The sequence below is a fragment of the Pteropus medius genome, unplaced genomic scaffold, assembly GCF_902729225.1.
Source record: "Pteropus medius unplaced genomic scaffold, Ma_sr-lr_union100, whole genome shotgun sequence".
NCBI classification, from domain to species: Eukaryota; Metazoa; Chordata; class Mammalia; order Chiroptera; family Pteropodidae; genus Pteropus; species Pteropus medius.
The window spans coordinates 48,347,783-48,361,180 of record NW_024344378.1 but is presented as its reverse complement, the minus strand read 5'-3'; the positions used below and the strand labels follow the sequence as shown (position 1 = coordinate 48,361,180).

The 13,398-nt window shown below is 40.2% G+C and overlaps 1 pseudogene; it reads left to right on the top strand.

Annotated features, from left to right (window-relative positions):
* Window positions 1-6,875: 6,875 nt before the first annotated feature.
* On the top strand, window positions 6,876-6,993 carry LOC120610164 (uncharacterized; annotated as a pseudogene).
* Window positions 6,994-13,398: the final 6,405 nt, after the last annotated feature.

Sequence of the window (13,398 nt, the reverse complement as noted above, 5' to 3'; positions counted from 1 at the left end):
TTCTGTCCTCTGATCTGAGTCTATAAATGCAAGATGGGCCCAGGCTGGAGGAAAGGTTGGGAATGGGCCACTCTTCCCTGATAGTGTGTTACATCAGAGAGGTGGGGGCAGCAGACCTGAGTCTGATGACAGCCTGCTCCCTTAGAGAGGAGGCAGGCTACTTCCAGGAGGTGCCCCAGCCTGCCCCTCTGAGCCGTGCCCAACTTCTGCTGCCAGCCCCTGAGGCAGGAGGTTGGCCTTGACTCCACAATTCTCAGGCCTCAGCATTCTCCTCTCTTGTCAGCCCTGTGGGCCCAGATGGATGTAGGATTAATGAGGCATCTCATCTTGTGTGAGGAGTAAGTCCAGGGGTCACATTTTCCTCTCCTTGTATTGTTTCCCCACATGCTTGATCTGATCTGCTTCACTAGCTAGAGACACAAATGTGGTTATGTCTCTGTGTTTTGCAGATTAATTGCTAGAGTCCTCATCTGCCTAAATTAATAGGAAGACAACAATGGCTAACACTCACATAGAGCTTACTTCATGCCAGATCCTGTTCTATGTACTTTATATATACAGTAAGTCCTCACTTAACATTGTCAATAGGTTCTTGGAACTGTGGCAAAATAAAGTATAATGAAACCAGTTTTGCCATGGGCTAATTGATATAAACAAGAGTTAAGTTCCAGGGCATCTCATCAATATTTTACTGAAACAACATTGACATTATTCCAGGACCTGCTATATAACTCATCTAATGTTCACAACTGTCTGAGGCAGGTAATATTTTTTTACCCATTTTACAGATGGGGGAACTGGAGCATAGGAGAGTAATTTGTCCAAGCAAAACTGGCCTCATAGTTTGCAGGGCCTCATGAAAATGAAAATGGGGGTCCTTGCTCAAAATTATTTAAATTTTTAAGATGATAATCATTAAGCCAAGCATGGAGCTTATTTAAGATAGGCTGCTATGAGATTGCGCAGGTCTGCAGTCCATGAAGCCAGATCTGTACACAAGGTAAACCAGTAAGTAGTAGAGCAAAAACGTTAACCTGAACAGTCTGACCTCAGAGTTCATCCTACTAACCACTGTGCTATACTACCTCTCTAAAGCTCAGGGTCTTCCTTCTCTTGCCTTCCCCAAACTAAGAACCAAAGCAGATTAGTGCGTCAGGATCTGTGCTGTCTCTGAAAGCCCAGTGGAGACAGAATGGAGCAATCATATCAGTCTGCTGCCACAAGGGCTCATTGTTGAACACTGGTCCTGCACAGTTTGATGCCTCCATGTCCACAGCTCAGTACCGCCTCTGCTGGTCTAATCCCTAGAAACACACAGCACAGCCAGTCCCACACTTGGGCTCCAGATACAACTCTTTTATTTCACACTCTTATGTGGAGCCATTGTTCCCACAGCATGACCCCTGCCAGAGCGTCTGTGTCAGAAGCATCTCTGCCCTGCCACCTGCCAGGTGGGCACCAACCTCCCTAACAAGCAACTAAGCCTGATATCAGCTTGGTTCATTTACCCAGAATCCCTAATAGTGAGTTTCTCCCCTGGGTCCTTCCTATCTTTTTATGACAAAGGATCTCAGAGGCGCCCAATTCAGTTCAGCAGAGAGGCTCTAGTAATCTTAAACCCCAAAAGAGAATGATCAGTCAGGGTTGTGACCATAGTCCTCCCAGAAGGCTTTCTGGCCCATACACAAATATTCCCACCTCTGTGACCAGCTCTACACACTGAAACCTTCTAAGAATCACAATATTGCCTATTGCACCTTTTTTCAAAGCAATGTGTGTGCCTACTCATCTCACAGTTGCATAACTAAGAAACATAACTCGTCAAAAAAATCTAGTTTTGTCTTACTAGGCACTCCATTATGCAGAGTTTAACATGACATATATCAATGTCACACTCAGATACTTTCTTAATGACATAGGTGGCTACCAAAAGGTTGGAGAATGAGACTTTTAAGGATGAAAGATTGGAAGGCACAGAGCTAGTCGCATTTAAGTACTATAACCTTGCTCATGCCCACCTGCTAGTGAGGCCCAGGAATGTCTGGACTATTCTGGGTACCATGGGCATCTCTGCAGTCAGGATGGTACTATCCAGAGTTCCCCTCTCTATTAGTTAGAAATGTATTCAGCTATAGGTAACAGAATACCAACCAACAGTGGACTAAACAGAGACCTATTTTTTCGCCTGACAGAAATCTGGAGATAGTATAGTTACTAGCATTGGTTTACCAGCTTATGGCTGGCATCGCTATAATTCTCTTGGTCTTTCCCTCATAGAGGCATCTGATGGCTGCCACAGCTCCAGCCTTCAAGTCTACATTCAAGGCAGAATGGAAAAAGAGCAAGAAGGAGCAACACAGGCAGCATCCAATGCCTTTTATCAGGAAAGGAAAAGCCATTCTAAGATTTCCCAGAAGGTTTTGGCTTATGGCCCATTGGTCTGAACTGTGTCACATGCCTTCCCTAGCTGCAAGAGAGTCTAGAAAAGTGAGTCTCTTGCCTGGGGCCAAGACATTATCATCACAAAAAAAAATTAGAATGTTGAAGCAAAGAGAAAGATGATACAACCTTCCTCCTCCTATCTTCCCAGGTGGTACAGGACACCAGCACCACTTGCCAACAACCCCAGGAACCCCCCAGAGGATACCTTGCATCCCTGGCCCTCTCAGTGCCCCAGGCAAGAAAGGCCCACTCAAGAAGCCAGGATTTCTCCTGAGCAGGAGGCTCAACTGACATTGGCTTTCTCCAGCAGTGATTAATGGTGTTCTGCTGAGCTAGGGGAAGGCAGCTAATTAGCTGCAGACTGATTAAGGACAAGTCAGGCAAAGTCCCAGATGCAATAAATGTGAACTTTCCATCTTTCTCCCTCCCTCCTTGTCCTGCCACCACCAGCAGAAGCCAGTCTGTGGCACCCCTCACAGTGTACCTGCCTGAAAGGTCGGCAGATGGCATCCAGGCCTCAGCTCACGCAGCCCAGCACCAACCAAGGCATCACAGTGGGGATGGGCAGGCATATTGTGTCTTCGTTCAGGGCTTGACTTCTCTTCCAGTCTTTGCTCTTGACCAGGCATGGTACCAGGCCCAGGATTTCTAAAACAATATCTGCCGTAAAGACTCTACAACTGACACCTATAGAAACTCAGAGATGAGTCCAGTATGACCTGGAGTTGCTGAACAGGGCTCTATGGAGGGGCTTTGCAGCAGGAGGAGGGGTGGGAGTGGGAGGAGCTTGTGAATGCAGCAGTGGTCCTGGAGAGAGCAGAGGACATATGCACAGGAATGAAGGAAAAATGAACTAGCATAGCCCTGGGGCAATGATGAATCTGGAAGCAGGCCTAGATGGGGGCATAGGTAGGGGCAGGACAGAGATAAGGTCAAATAGGAAACAGGAATTTAGGTGTGGTACAGCCCAGCTGTATCCAGCCTCGGTTTGTCCACAAGTGGCATCTACACGCATGATACCCCATAGGCAATCTAGGGTGATTTTCACCTCTATCTCCAGCTGTGACACCTTGTCTGTATATCAAAGAATGGATGTATATCACACTCCAGAAAGTGCTTACCAGGTACAAGCAAATTTATCCCATTGTGGCCTAGGCTGAGGTTTGGTGGAAAAGCCCACTGACATGTGAAACTTATGCAAGATAAGACTGTGATAAGGACAAGGGATACATTTAGGCAATAGTTAGCAGGAGAAATTCAGTGAGTGTAACTTCTTAGGTCCTCTGTTTCCACACAGGAGACATGCTGAGGAGGTAGCAAAGGTGAACGCCTATCCAGGGGAGGGCTTAGGAAGCACTGCATCCCACCTCATCTCACTTCGCCTGGCTTACTCATCCATTCCTTAAGTCTCAGTTCAAGAGTCATTTCTTTGATGTAGCTCCCCTGACCCCTCTTAGATCAAATTCTTTGTATTTCCTTTCATCAAGTGTATCACAGTTTATATTAATGCATTTGAGTGACTGTCTTTATCACTGTAGCTTCTATCAGCAAATATGAACTGAGCCACAAACTATGCTAAGTTCTGGGGATACCATAAGACATGGACTTGCCCTCTTGGAGTTTATGGTCTAGACATAAGTCCCAGCTGATATGTAAGTGGGAGTCCACCCTAACTCCAGAAATAAGATTCTAATCAGCCCCAGTTAAACAATGGGACAACTCATGCCTATTCAACTCATGACCTCAGGCCACCCCAGAAGGGCCTTCATGTGTGGTTGCTCAGGTTGTACAAGACACAAGGGGACCATAGTGGATGCTGGTGTGCGCTGTCTATAGTCCTCCTTCAGAGCAAGGGCACTCATTCCTCCAGCTACTGGGAGTACTGGCTGTTAATGGCTGGCCGCTAAATTCTCCTCCAGGTATTGTCCTCAGCCAAGGAGAAGCAGTCATTTCTCAGAGTGATACCTGATCTGACTTCCGGCCATTCGAAATGACAAAGGCCTGTTTCCCTCCTTGCCTCAATCCAAGACATTTTTGAAGTCTCATCCTATCTTCAGAGCTTCCCGTGGGGTTGTTGTTCAAATACTCCCTCCACCCCATCCTGCTCCCTGTACTCCCTTGCAGGGGTCATTCCTGGAAGCACTCCCCAATGAGACTCCTGCAAACAAATCTCCAGTCAGAGTTTGTTCCTCGGGGAATCTGAGCAAGGACACAGGAGGGGACAGAAATCTACCCTGGCATGTGACTGCATCTATCTGGAAGGAAGAACTCATTATTCTAATCTGCTTGAAGATGCCCTTTTATAATTTAGCTATAGTCCAGCCCCCACCACCCAGCCTAAGAGCTGATCCAGTTCTGCAAGCCAGTGCCAGAAAGGCTTTGGCACAGGCCTAGGGAAGCAATCGAGCCTTGCAGCCAAGTGATTGAGGAGACTCCAGAAGAGAGTATATCTGTGGTAAGAAGCCCATCAGCCCCTGGAGTGTGATTCCAGCTGATTAAGAGGCACCCAGGGCCAGTTTTTCAGCAAGACAACTGAGAAATAAGCCAAGGGAAATTGTTAATCTGGGATTTCTAACAATGTGGAAGGTGTCAGACCAGCCCCAAACATCCTAGCTCAGGCCCAGTGTGTGGGAACGTGCCTGGGTGGGTGCGGGAGGGGGGCAGGAGAAACGGAAAGGAATTAGGCTTGCACAAACTTCATAATTGAAATCATTAATAGCAGTAAAATAAGTTGTCCATCTTACATGTAATTTGTAGTAATGTTTGGTTACTGAGATTAATTTCTAGTAATGAAACACTAATTAAACCATTTATTGAGTAATGTATTTGCTTGGTGGTGTTTTATGGGTGTTCGCTTATAAATATTTTAATTACTTTTGCTAAGTAATTAGAATTTACTAAATAATTTCCAAACTATTTATTAATTTCTAGCAATTCTCAGCCAACCAACAAGTAATTGTTTTACTTTATATCAGTAATTAAAGTCTTTTTTTTTAACTTTGAGTGAAGAGAAAGACAGTAATAAAGACAGTCTGTTCTATCACACAAGGTTGGTTATATTAAAGCAAAAAAAAAACGTAAAAACCACTCATAATCCAACATTACTCAAACACTGTTAGCATTTTTGACTATATCTTTACAGACTTTTCTTATGGGCACATGTGCTATTTTTTCAAAATTGAAATCATACCAACTACATGCTTTCTAGCCACCAAACTGCCAATTTTTGTATCATATTTTCTATTTCATTAAAATGTCAAACCATGCTAAGAAGATATTCTTTTTAACAGTTTAAGAGACTTTATGAAAGTAATATTTACATTTTCTACCTCTATGTACTAATATGTGTCAGACACTATGCAAAGTAATTTACTCCTTGTCACCTACTGCTAAGTCATCTGGTGTCCTTAGCCATCCAAAGTCCTTTTCTTTAGCCCCATTCCCTCCTCTGACAGGGCCACCTTGAATAATTTTTAGTATATAGGAGAAGCATCCTCCTCCAAACAGACCAACACACACACACACACACACACACATCACACACACACACACATACACACACACAGGTTTCTTAGAGGGTGGAGATACACACACACAGGTTTCTTAGAGGGTGGAGATATTTTAACAACTCTTTGAATAAAGAGAAGGAGGCAAATTTATGGGAGAGAAAGGTGAGAGTGACTTGGGAGAAGGCTTGATGTAGAGAAAGAACAGGGGCCATTCAACTTCTCCCCAAAAGAGAATCACAAAGCAGAACACACAGCTGGTGCTCAATCCATGTTTGTTGTTTCTACAAAAAATGGATAGTTTCCAGAGGCACATCCCTGTGGTGACACCCTGTGTTATTCTCCTTTATTTTCTGTATCCATTTCCTCTCTCTGCCTAGAAAGTATCACATCTCAGGAACCTCTCTAGGCCCTCAAAAGTTGCTCAATAGAGGGGAGGAAGAGATGACCCCAAGAATAGCTCCCCACTCCCCGTGGGGTCAAAGAAAATCAGGCCTGGCTCCCCTTAACAGAAACCACTCTTCCTTGCAGATCAGAATAGAGCTAATTTTAATAATAGCTAATATCTACCAAATCCTCACAATGTGGCAGGCCCTCTGTTAAGCACTTTACACACATTATCTCACTTGACTGATATATTTGTCTTTACTAATCAGTGAGAAAGTGAGACTCATTGAGTTTAAGAAAGGAGCTACTAAGTGGGAGAAGCCAGGATCAGAATTCAGGTGTCTCTATTTCCAGAGCCTTAAGTATCATAATCTATTGTCTCCACATAGTAGCTATCCATAAGGGCAAGGTGAAGAGAAGAAGACAGAGATAGGGAAAGAGGGAGGAAGGAAGAAAACTCTACATCTCTGTAATGCAGGGAAAATCATGTCAGTAGGTGACGTTAAAATAAACACATTATGATTACAATTTAAAATGTTTGTCTACAGCCATGCTACCCTGAACAAGCCTGATTCCGTCTGATCTCAGAAGCTAAGCAGGGCCAGGCCCGATTAGTACTGGATGGGAGACCACCTAGGAAGACCAGGTGTAAAAAATAATAAATAAATAAATAAATAAATAAATAAGAGATTGTAAGCTGACAAGTTCCTTGCAATCCGTGAGGTCGACCAAGTGTTGCTTCACCTAAAAAAATTAAAATTAATTAATTAATTAATTGATTAATTTAAAAATGTTTGTCTATATGTCACCTAAAGTCATTAGTTCTACACTTGGGAAACACTGGAATATTTGATCTCCGAGGTTCCTTTTTAGCACATAATTCTAGAGTCTCCACAGGTTACATAAGCTATTTTTTTAAGAAAAACTAGATTCCCTGGGCCTTGATCAGGTGGGTAATAAAATCTAAGAGCAGATATGTTTATCTTCATAAGCATTTACTACAGTGACCCAGGTTGAATTTGTGAAAGATGAATTATGAATTCTCTTCCTCTCTCTAGGTCTTAGTGTCCCCACTGGGGGAAAAATAAAAGAAGACTGGACTAGCTGATCTCTAAGAGTACTTTTCACTCTTCAAATCATTGGTCCATTGGATCTAAGAAGTGGATCCTTCTTACTGGTTGTCTGACTTTCTGCTCCATCATTTCCATGGTAAACACAACTCTAAGGTAGCTCTCCAAGATTCCCACCCCCTGGTTATTCAATCAAACACTAATCTAGGTACTACTGTGAAGGGATTTTTCAGATGTAATTAAAGACCCAAATCAGTTGACCTTAAAATATAGAGATGATCTTTGATTAGGCTTAACCCAATCAAAAGGTGAGCTTTTTGTCCAAGTTGGGAAGCAGTGTATAATCTCCAGCTGTTAGCAAAAGAAGGAATCAGAGAGATTCAAAGTGTGAGGAGAATTTTACCTAAGAGAGGTTCTCTTTTTCTGAGATGGAGTGGGTGATGTGGAAGGAACTGAGAGTGACCTCTAGGAGGTAAGAGTGACCCCCAGCCAACAATCAGCAAGAGGAAGGGAATCTCAGACCCACAGCTACCAGGAACTGAAAAGGCCAACAACCTGAATGAGCTTGAAAGTGGATCTTCCCCAGAAGCTCCAACAAGATCTCGGCCTGGCCAACATCTTCGATTTGACCTTGTGAGATCCTGAGCAGAGAAACCAGTCAGGCTCCCTGGACTTACTGACCTACAGAACCTGAGATAATAAATGGGTGTTGTTTTAAGTTGCTATGGTTGTGGTAATTTATTATGTAGCAATAGAAAACAAACACAATTCCCTACCTTATCCCTATTAGCCCATGTTCTTACTATTATTTTGGGGGAAGGAGGAATCACTTTTGGGAATTTGAGCTGAGGCTTTCTGCCAATTTCATGTGAGTCTAACAAGCAATTATTAAGTATTGAATTCCTACTGTGTTCCCAGTTCTTCTGTTGGAGGCCAGTCTATAATTTGAAGATAAAATTGTGTGGAATAGACAAGGTGAGCAGGAGGAATGCAAGAAAGGTGGAAGAACAGATGCACTGGAGCTGCTGAGTAGTCTTCGTGGAATAAGTGAAACTTGGAAGATGGATAAATTTAAAATTTGCAGAAAAGGAAGAAAGGGTAGAGATATTCTATGTAGATGATAACACAAGCAAAGGAGTAGAGGTAGAAATGACCATGATGTTGATCAATGTTGGTTCCCTAAGGCAGGCCAGGTTTCTTGAGCCCTATCACTGGAATCTAGCTACTGTATGCTGAGCTACCAGTTGACAAGGTCAGGGAAACAGATAAAGAGTGGGCCTTTAGGGAGGAGTGGGGGCTGCCATAGCCTTGGATAAAGAAAGGTGAAAGAAGGGTCTGGGAAGGAGAAGTAGAAAGGACAAAAAAAAAGGCAAAATTTGCCATGAAACAGATCCAAGTTAAATAAACGAATGAAGGCTGCAGGAGAGAACACAAGAGCAGAGGCTCATGCCTTTGTCCTCACTCCCACCATCATGGAAAGGAGGAAAAAGAGAGAAACTATCAGCCTCTGAGCCTTGTGCCTTATGTAGAAAATTATGCAGGTGGAAGTCTGGGCCTTAGGTAGACTGGCTTGCTACAAAGCCATGCCTAGGTTGGGAAGCAGAGAAACGATGGTTAGAAAGATTGGTTGGGGCTAGACTATAAGGGACCTTGAAAGCTAGGAAGTAAAGCTAGGGATTTTCGATTATGGCTGAACATTGCAATGACCTCGAGTTCTTTTAAAAATACTGATTGATATCTGTATCCTACCTCAAAAATTCTGATGTGATTGGCCTTGTTCAATTTGGAACTCAAGACTTTTAAAAATATCATAGTTTATTATTCCACCAATGGTGAGAACTAGAGATGTAGAGTTTGGACTTTGTCTACTAGCCAGTGGAGCCTATTATATCTGTGTGAATGATATAACAACACAATGTAAAACAATACTAATTAGAAAGAACACCAAGTCAAGTAAAAATAATCATAACAAATAGCAACAGAGCATTTTTGGATTCTAGGTACTTTTCTAAGACTTATATTGTATTATATTATATTATATATTTAAAGTACATATACTATACATTTAAAGTATAGCATATGTACTTGTTAAATCATCACAATAAACTATAAGGTAGCTACTGTTATTATCACCATTTTAGAGATGAGAAAAGTGAAGCTCAAAAAGTTTGTCTTATTCATGATCACAGAACAAATAAATGATGGATTTGAGATTTGAATCCTGGAAATTTGGTTCCGAAGTCCATCTCTTAATTTTGCTTCTGGATATGGTGGAACAGCTTGTATCAGACCAACTTCTTTACCAAAAACAATTAAGAAAGCAAGCTTGAACACAAAGTGAACTCTTGAGAGCCCAAGATCACCAAGAGAAATCTGACATCTAGCCACATTTTTTCTCCTGCAGGCAACTTCAGATTTGTAATCAAAAATCTGAGGGGCCTAAAAGCTGAGCAGATATTCAGCAGTCTCATCAGACTGAGGATTAAAAAAAATCTGGGCTACCATAGCATAGGAAACTTAGCGCCGATTCCCAGCTTTCAGTTGGGACACCTGACAAATGATTGCCTAAAAGTAAAGACTAACCTTACTTCTAGTATATTTAAATAGATAAGCCATCACAAAAGCTGAAGCACAGATTTAAACCAGCCCAATCTAAGATTATATTAAGATGATCTGACCCTGACTAGAGACAAAAAGCTCAAATTTCCACTATAATTTTTTATCTGCAATGTCCCTCATTCAATCTAAAGTTACCAGACTTACTAAGAAACAAGACCAAGTGTCCAAAACCCAGAGAAAGACCAAGTAATAAAAACAGATTCATAGATGATTCATATACAGGAATTATTAGATACAATTTAAAAATAATCATCATCAGTATATTTAAGAAAATATATTAAAAGTAGAGAATTTCAGTGGAGAACCAGAATCTATCAAAAATATCAAATAGAAATTTTAAAACTGAAAAATGCAATAATTAAAATTAAGAACTGGATAGATGGTTTTAAAAGAAAAATAGACACAGTTGAAGATAGAATGAGAACCCCACCTACTGATAGGTCAGTAGTAAACATACAGACTGAAGCAAAGGGAGAAAAAAATGGAAAATATGAAGAAGTTAAAGATATAGAACACAGTGAAAAGGCATTAAATATGTATAATTGGAGTCCTAAAGGGGAGAAGAGAGAAAATAGAGCAAAAGCAATATTTGAAGAGATGACTAAGAATTTTCCAAAAAAATACCAAAAAACACCAAGCCACATATTCAAGAAATTCTAAGAAGCCCAGGCAGGATAAACGCAAAGAAAAGTACATTCACACCTTTGGCACATCAAAGTAAAACTGCTGAAAGACAAAGGCAAAAAAAGAAAGAAAAAAAAGAAAGAAAGAAAAAAGAAGAACTTTAGAAAACAGAGAAAAAAACGAATATTTCTTTCAAAGTAGTAACAAGAACAATAATCGACTTCTTTATAGAAACAACGGAGGCCAGAACAATGAAGGATATCTTCAAAGTTTTGAAAAAAGATAATTTCCAACTTAGAATGACGTATCTTACAAAAGTATTCATTTAAAGTAAATGGAAATAAAGACATTTTCAGACAAACAAAAATTAAAATATTTAACCAACAGACCCACTTCAAAAAAAAAAAGAAGAAAAAAAAAACTAAATAAAGTTTCCAGACAGAAAGAAAATGATCCCAGATGAAATCAGGGATATTCAGGAAGAAATGAAGAGCAATAAGCAGGGTCAAAATGTGTGCAAAACAAATGAATGTCTTGTCTATATAGAAAAGTTCAAAAAATCTCCTAGAATAAATGAGTTTAGCAAGGTCACAGGATACAAGGTCAATATACAAAATTTTATTGCATTTCCACATACCAGCAATGAACATTGAATTCAAAAACTTAAATGCAATACCATTTACAATAACACCTTGAAATGAAAGACTTGGTTATAACTCTAACAATTATGTGCAGAATTTCTGTGTTGAAAACTACAAAATGCTGATAAAACAATTAAAAAAAGACATAAATGAACAGAATGGCAATCTATGTTTATGGATTGGAAGAATCAAATGGAAAAGATGAAAACCCCCCTGCAAACTGATTTATAGATTCAATGCAATTCCAATCAAAATCTCAGTATACTTTTTAAAATCACTACTACAAGCTAATTCTAAAATGTATATAAGAAAAGCAAAGATCTAGATAAACAAAACATTTTTGAAAAGGAAGAATGATGTTGGAGGACTTAAACACCTAATTTCAAGACTTACTATAAAGCTATTATCATCAAGATAGTTGGTATTACCAAAAATATAGATGCATAGATTAGTGAAATAAAACAGTATCTAAAAAAAGACAACTGATTTTTAACAAAAGTCAGAGGTAATTCGATGGAGAAAGGACAGTTACATTAATAAATGGTGCTGGAAAAATTAGATGTCCATATGTAAAAAAAAACCTCAATCCATAGCTCATACCTTATACAAAAATTAACTCAACTACTCATAGATATATACAAGATAATTGAAAAGTATGTTCACACAAAAACTTGTACACAAATATTTGTAATAGCATTATTCATAACAGCTGCAAAATGAAAACAACCCAAAAGCCAACTGAATGATGAATGGAAAAATGGAAAAATATATATATCCATACAATGAAATATTATTCAGCCATAAGAAGGAATGAAGTACCAATACATGCTACAACATGGATGAACCCTGAAAACATGCTAAGTGAAAGAATCAACAGAGACGAAAAGTAGATTAGTTGTTGCCTGGGGCTGGGGAAGAGGAAAGTCGGTGACTGCTAATGGGTCCAAGGTTTCTTTTTCAAATGATGACATGCTCTAAAATTAGAAAGTGGTAATGGTTGTACAACCTTGTGAATATACTAAAAATCATTCAATTCTATACTTTAAAAGGGTAGGTTTTATGATATGTGAATTATAGCTCAATAAAACAAATGTTTTTAAAAATTAACTCTAAGTGGATCATAAACCTAAATGTATAAGGTGAACTACAAAACTTCTAGTAGAGTCTCATCAAACTGAATAACAGAGGTCACTCTGCCCAGAGGATTCCCTGAAACTCTAACTCCCCCAACTTTCAGCAGCTCCCAAGCCACATTCAAATGTACCCTCACAAGTCAGGTGCCTCTTGCTGAGCAGTGCCTTATCTCACACTGGTGGCAGCTGACTGTGGTTTCTGGCGTGGCCTCTTGAGGCAACTGTAAGCACAGCATCTGTGGATTGCTTGCTGAATCTAACAGATGGCCCTGGAGGAACAGAGGCTTGAGCTAAATTTGGCCTGCAACTGAACCCCTCTCAGGACTGTGCCACAGGACACCTACTTCACAAAGCCACACTACTAAGAGTGGGAGACTTAAGAGCTTTGCTTAGTACATAGAAACGGACACGAAAAGGCAGTCAAAATGGGAAGACAAAGAAGCAGAAACCATATGAGAGAACAGAACAGAGATTCAGAAATAATGGAGTCAAGCAATCTAACGGATGCAGAGTTCAAAACACTGGTTATAAAGATGCTCAATCAACTTAAGGGAAGCATAGATGAATTCAGTGAGAACTTTAACAAAGAGATAAAAAAAACATAAAAATGGAAATGGAAATCATAAAAGGGAACCAGTCAGAAATGAAGAACACATTATCTGAGATGAAAAGTATATTAAATGGAATAAACAGAGTGAATAAAGAGGATTGAATGACCTATATAGAGGATGGGGAAACCAAGGACACTCAATCAGAATGGCAAGAAAAAAGAAGCCAAGACTATAATAATAATTTAAGGAGCCTATGGGACACTATTAAGTGTAAAAAGATCTGTATTATAGGGGTACCTGAAGGAAAACAAGACGTTGAAGAGCTATTTGAAGAAATAATGATGGAAAACTTCCCTAACCTGGTGAAGGAAATAGACGTAAAACCCCAGGAAGCCCAGAGATTCCCCAAAACCAGGAACCTAAAG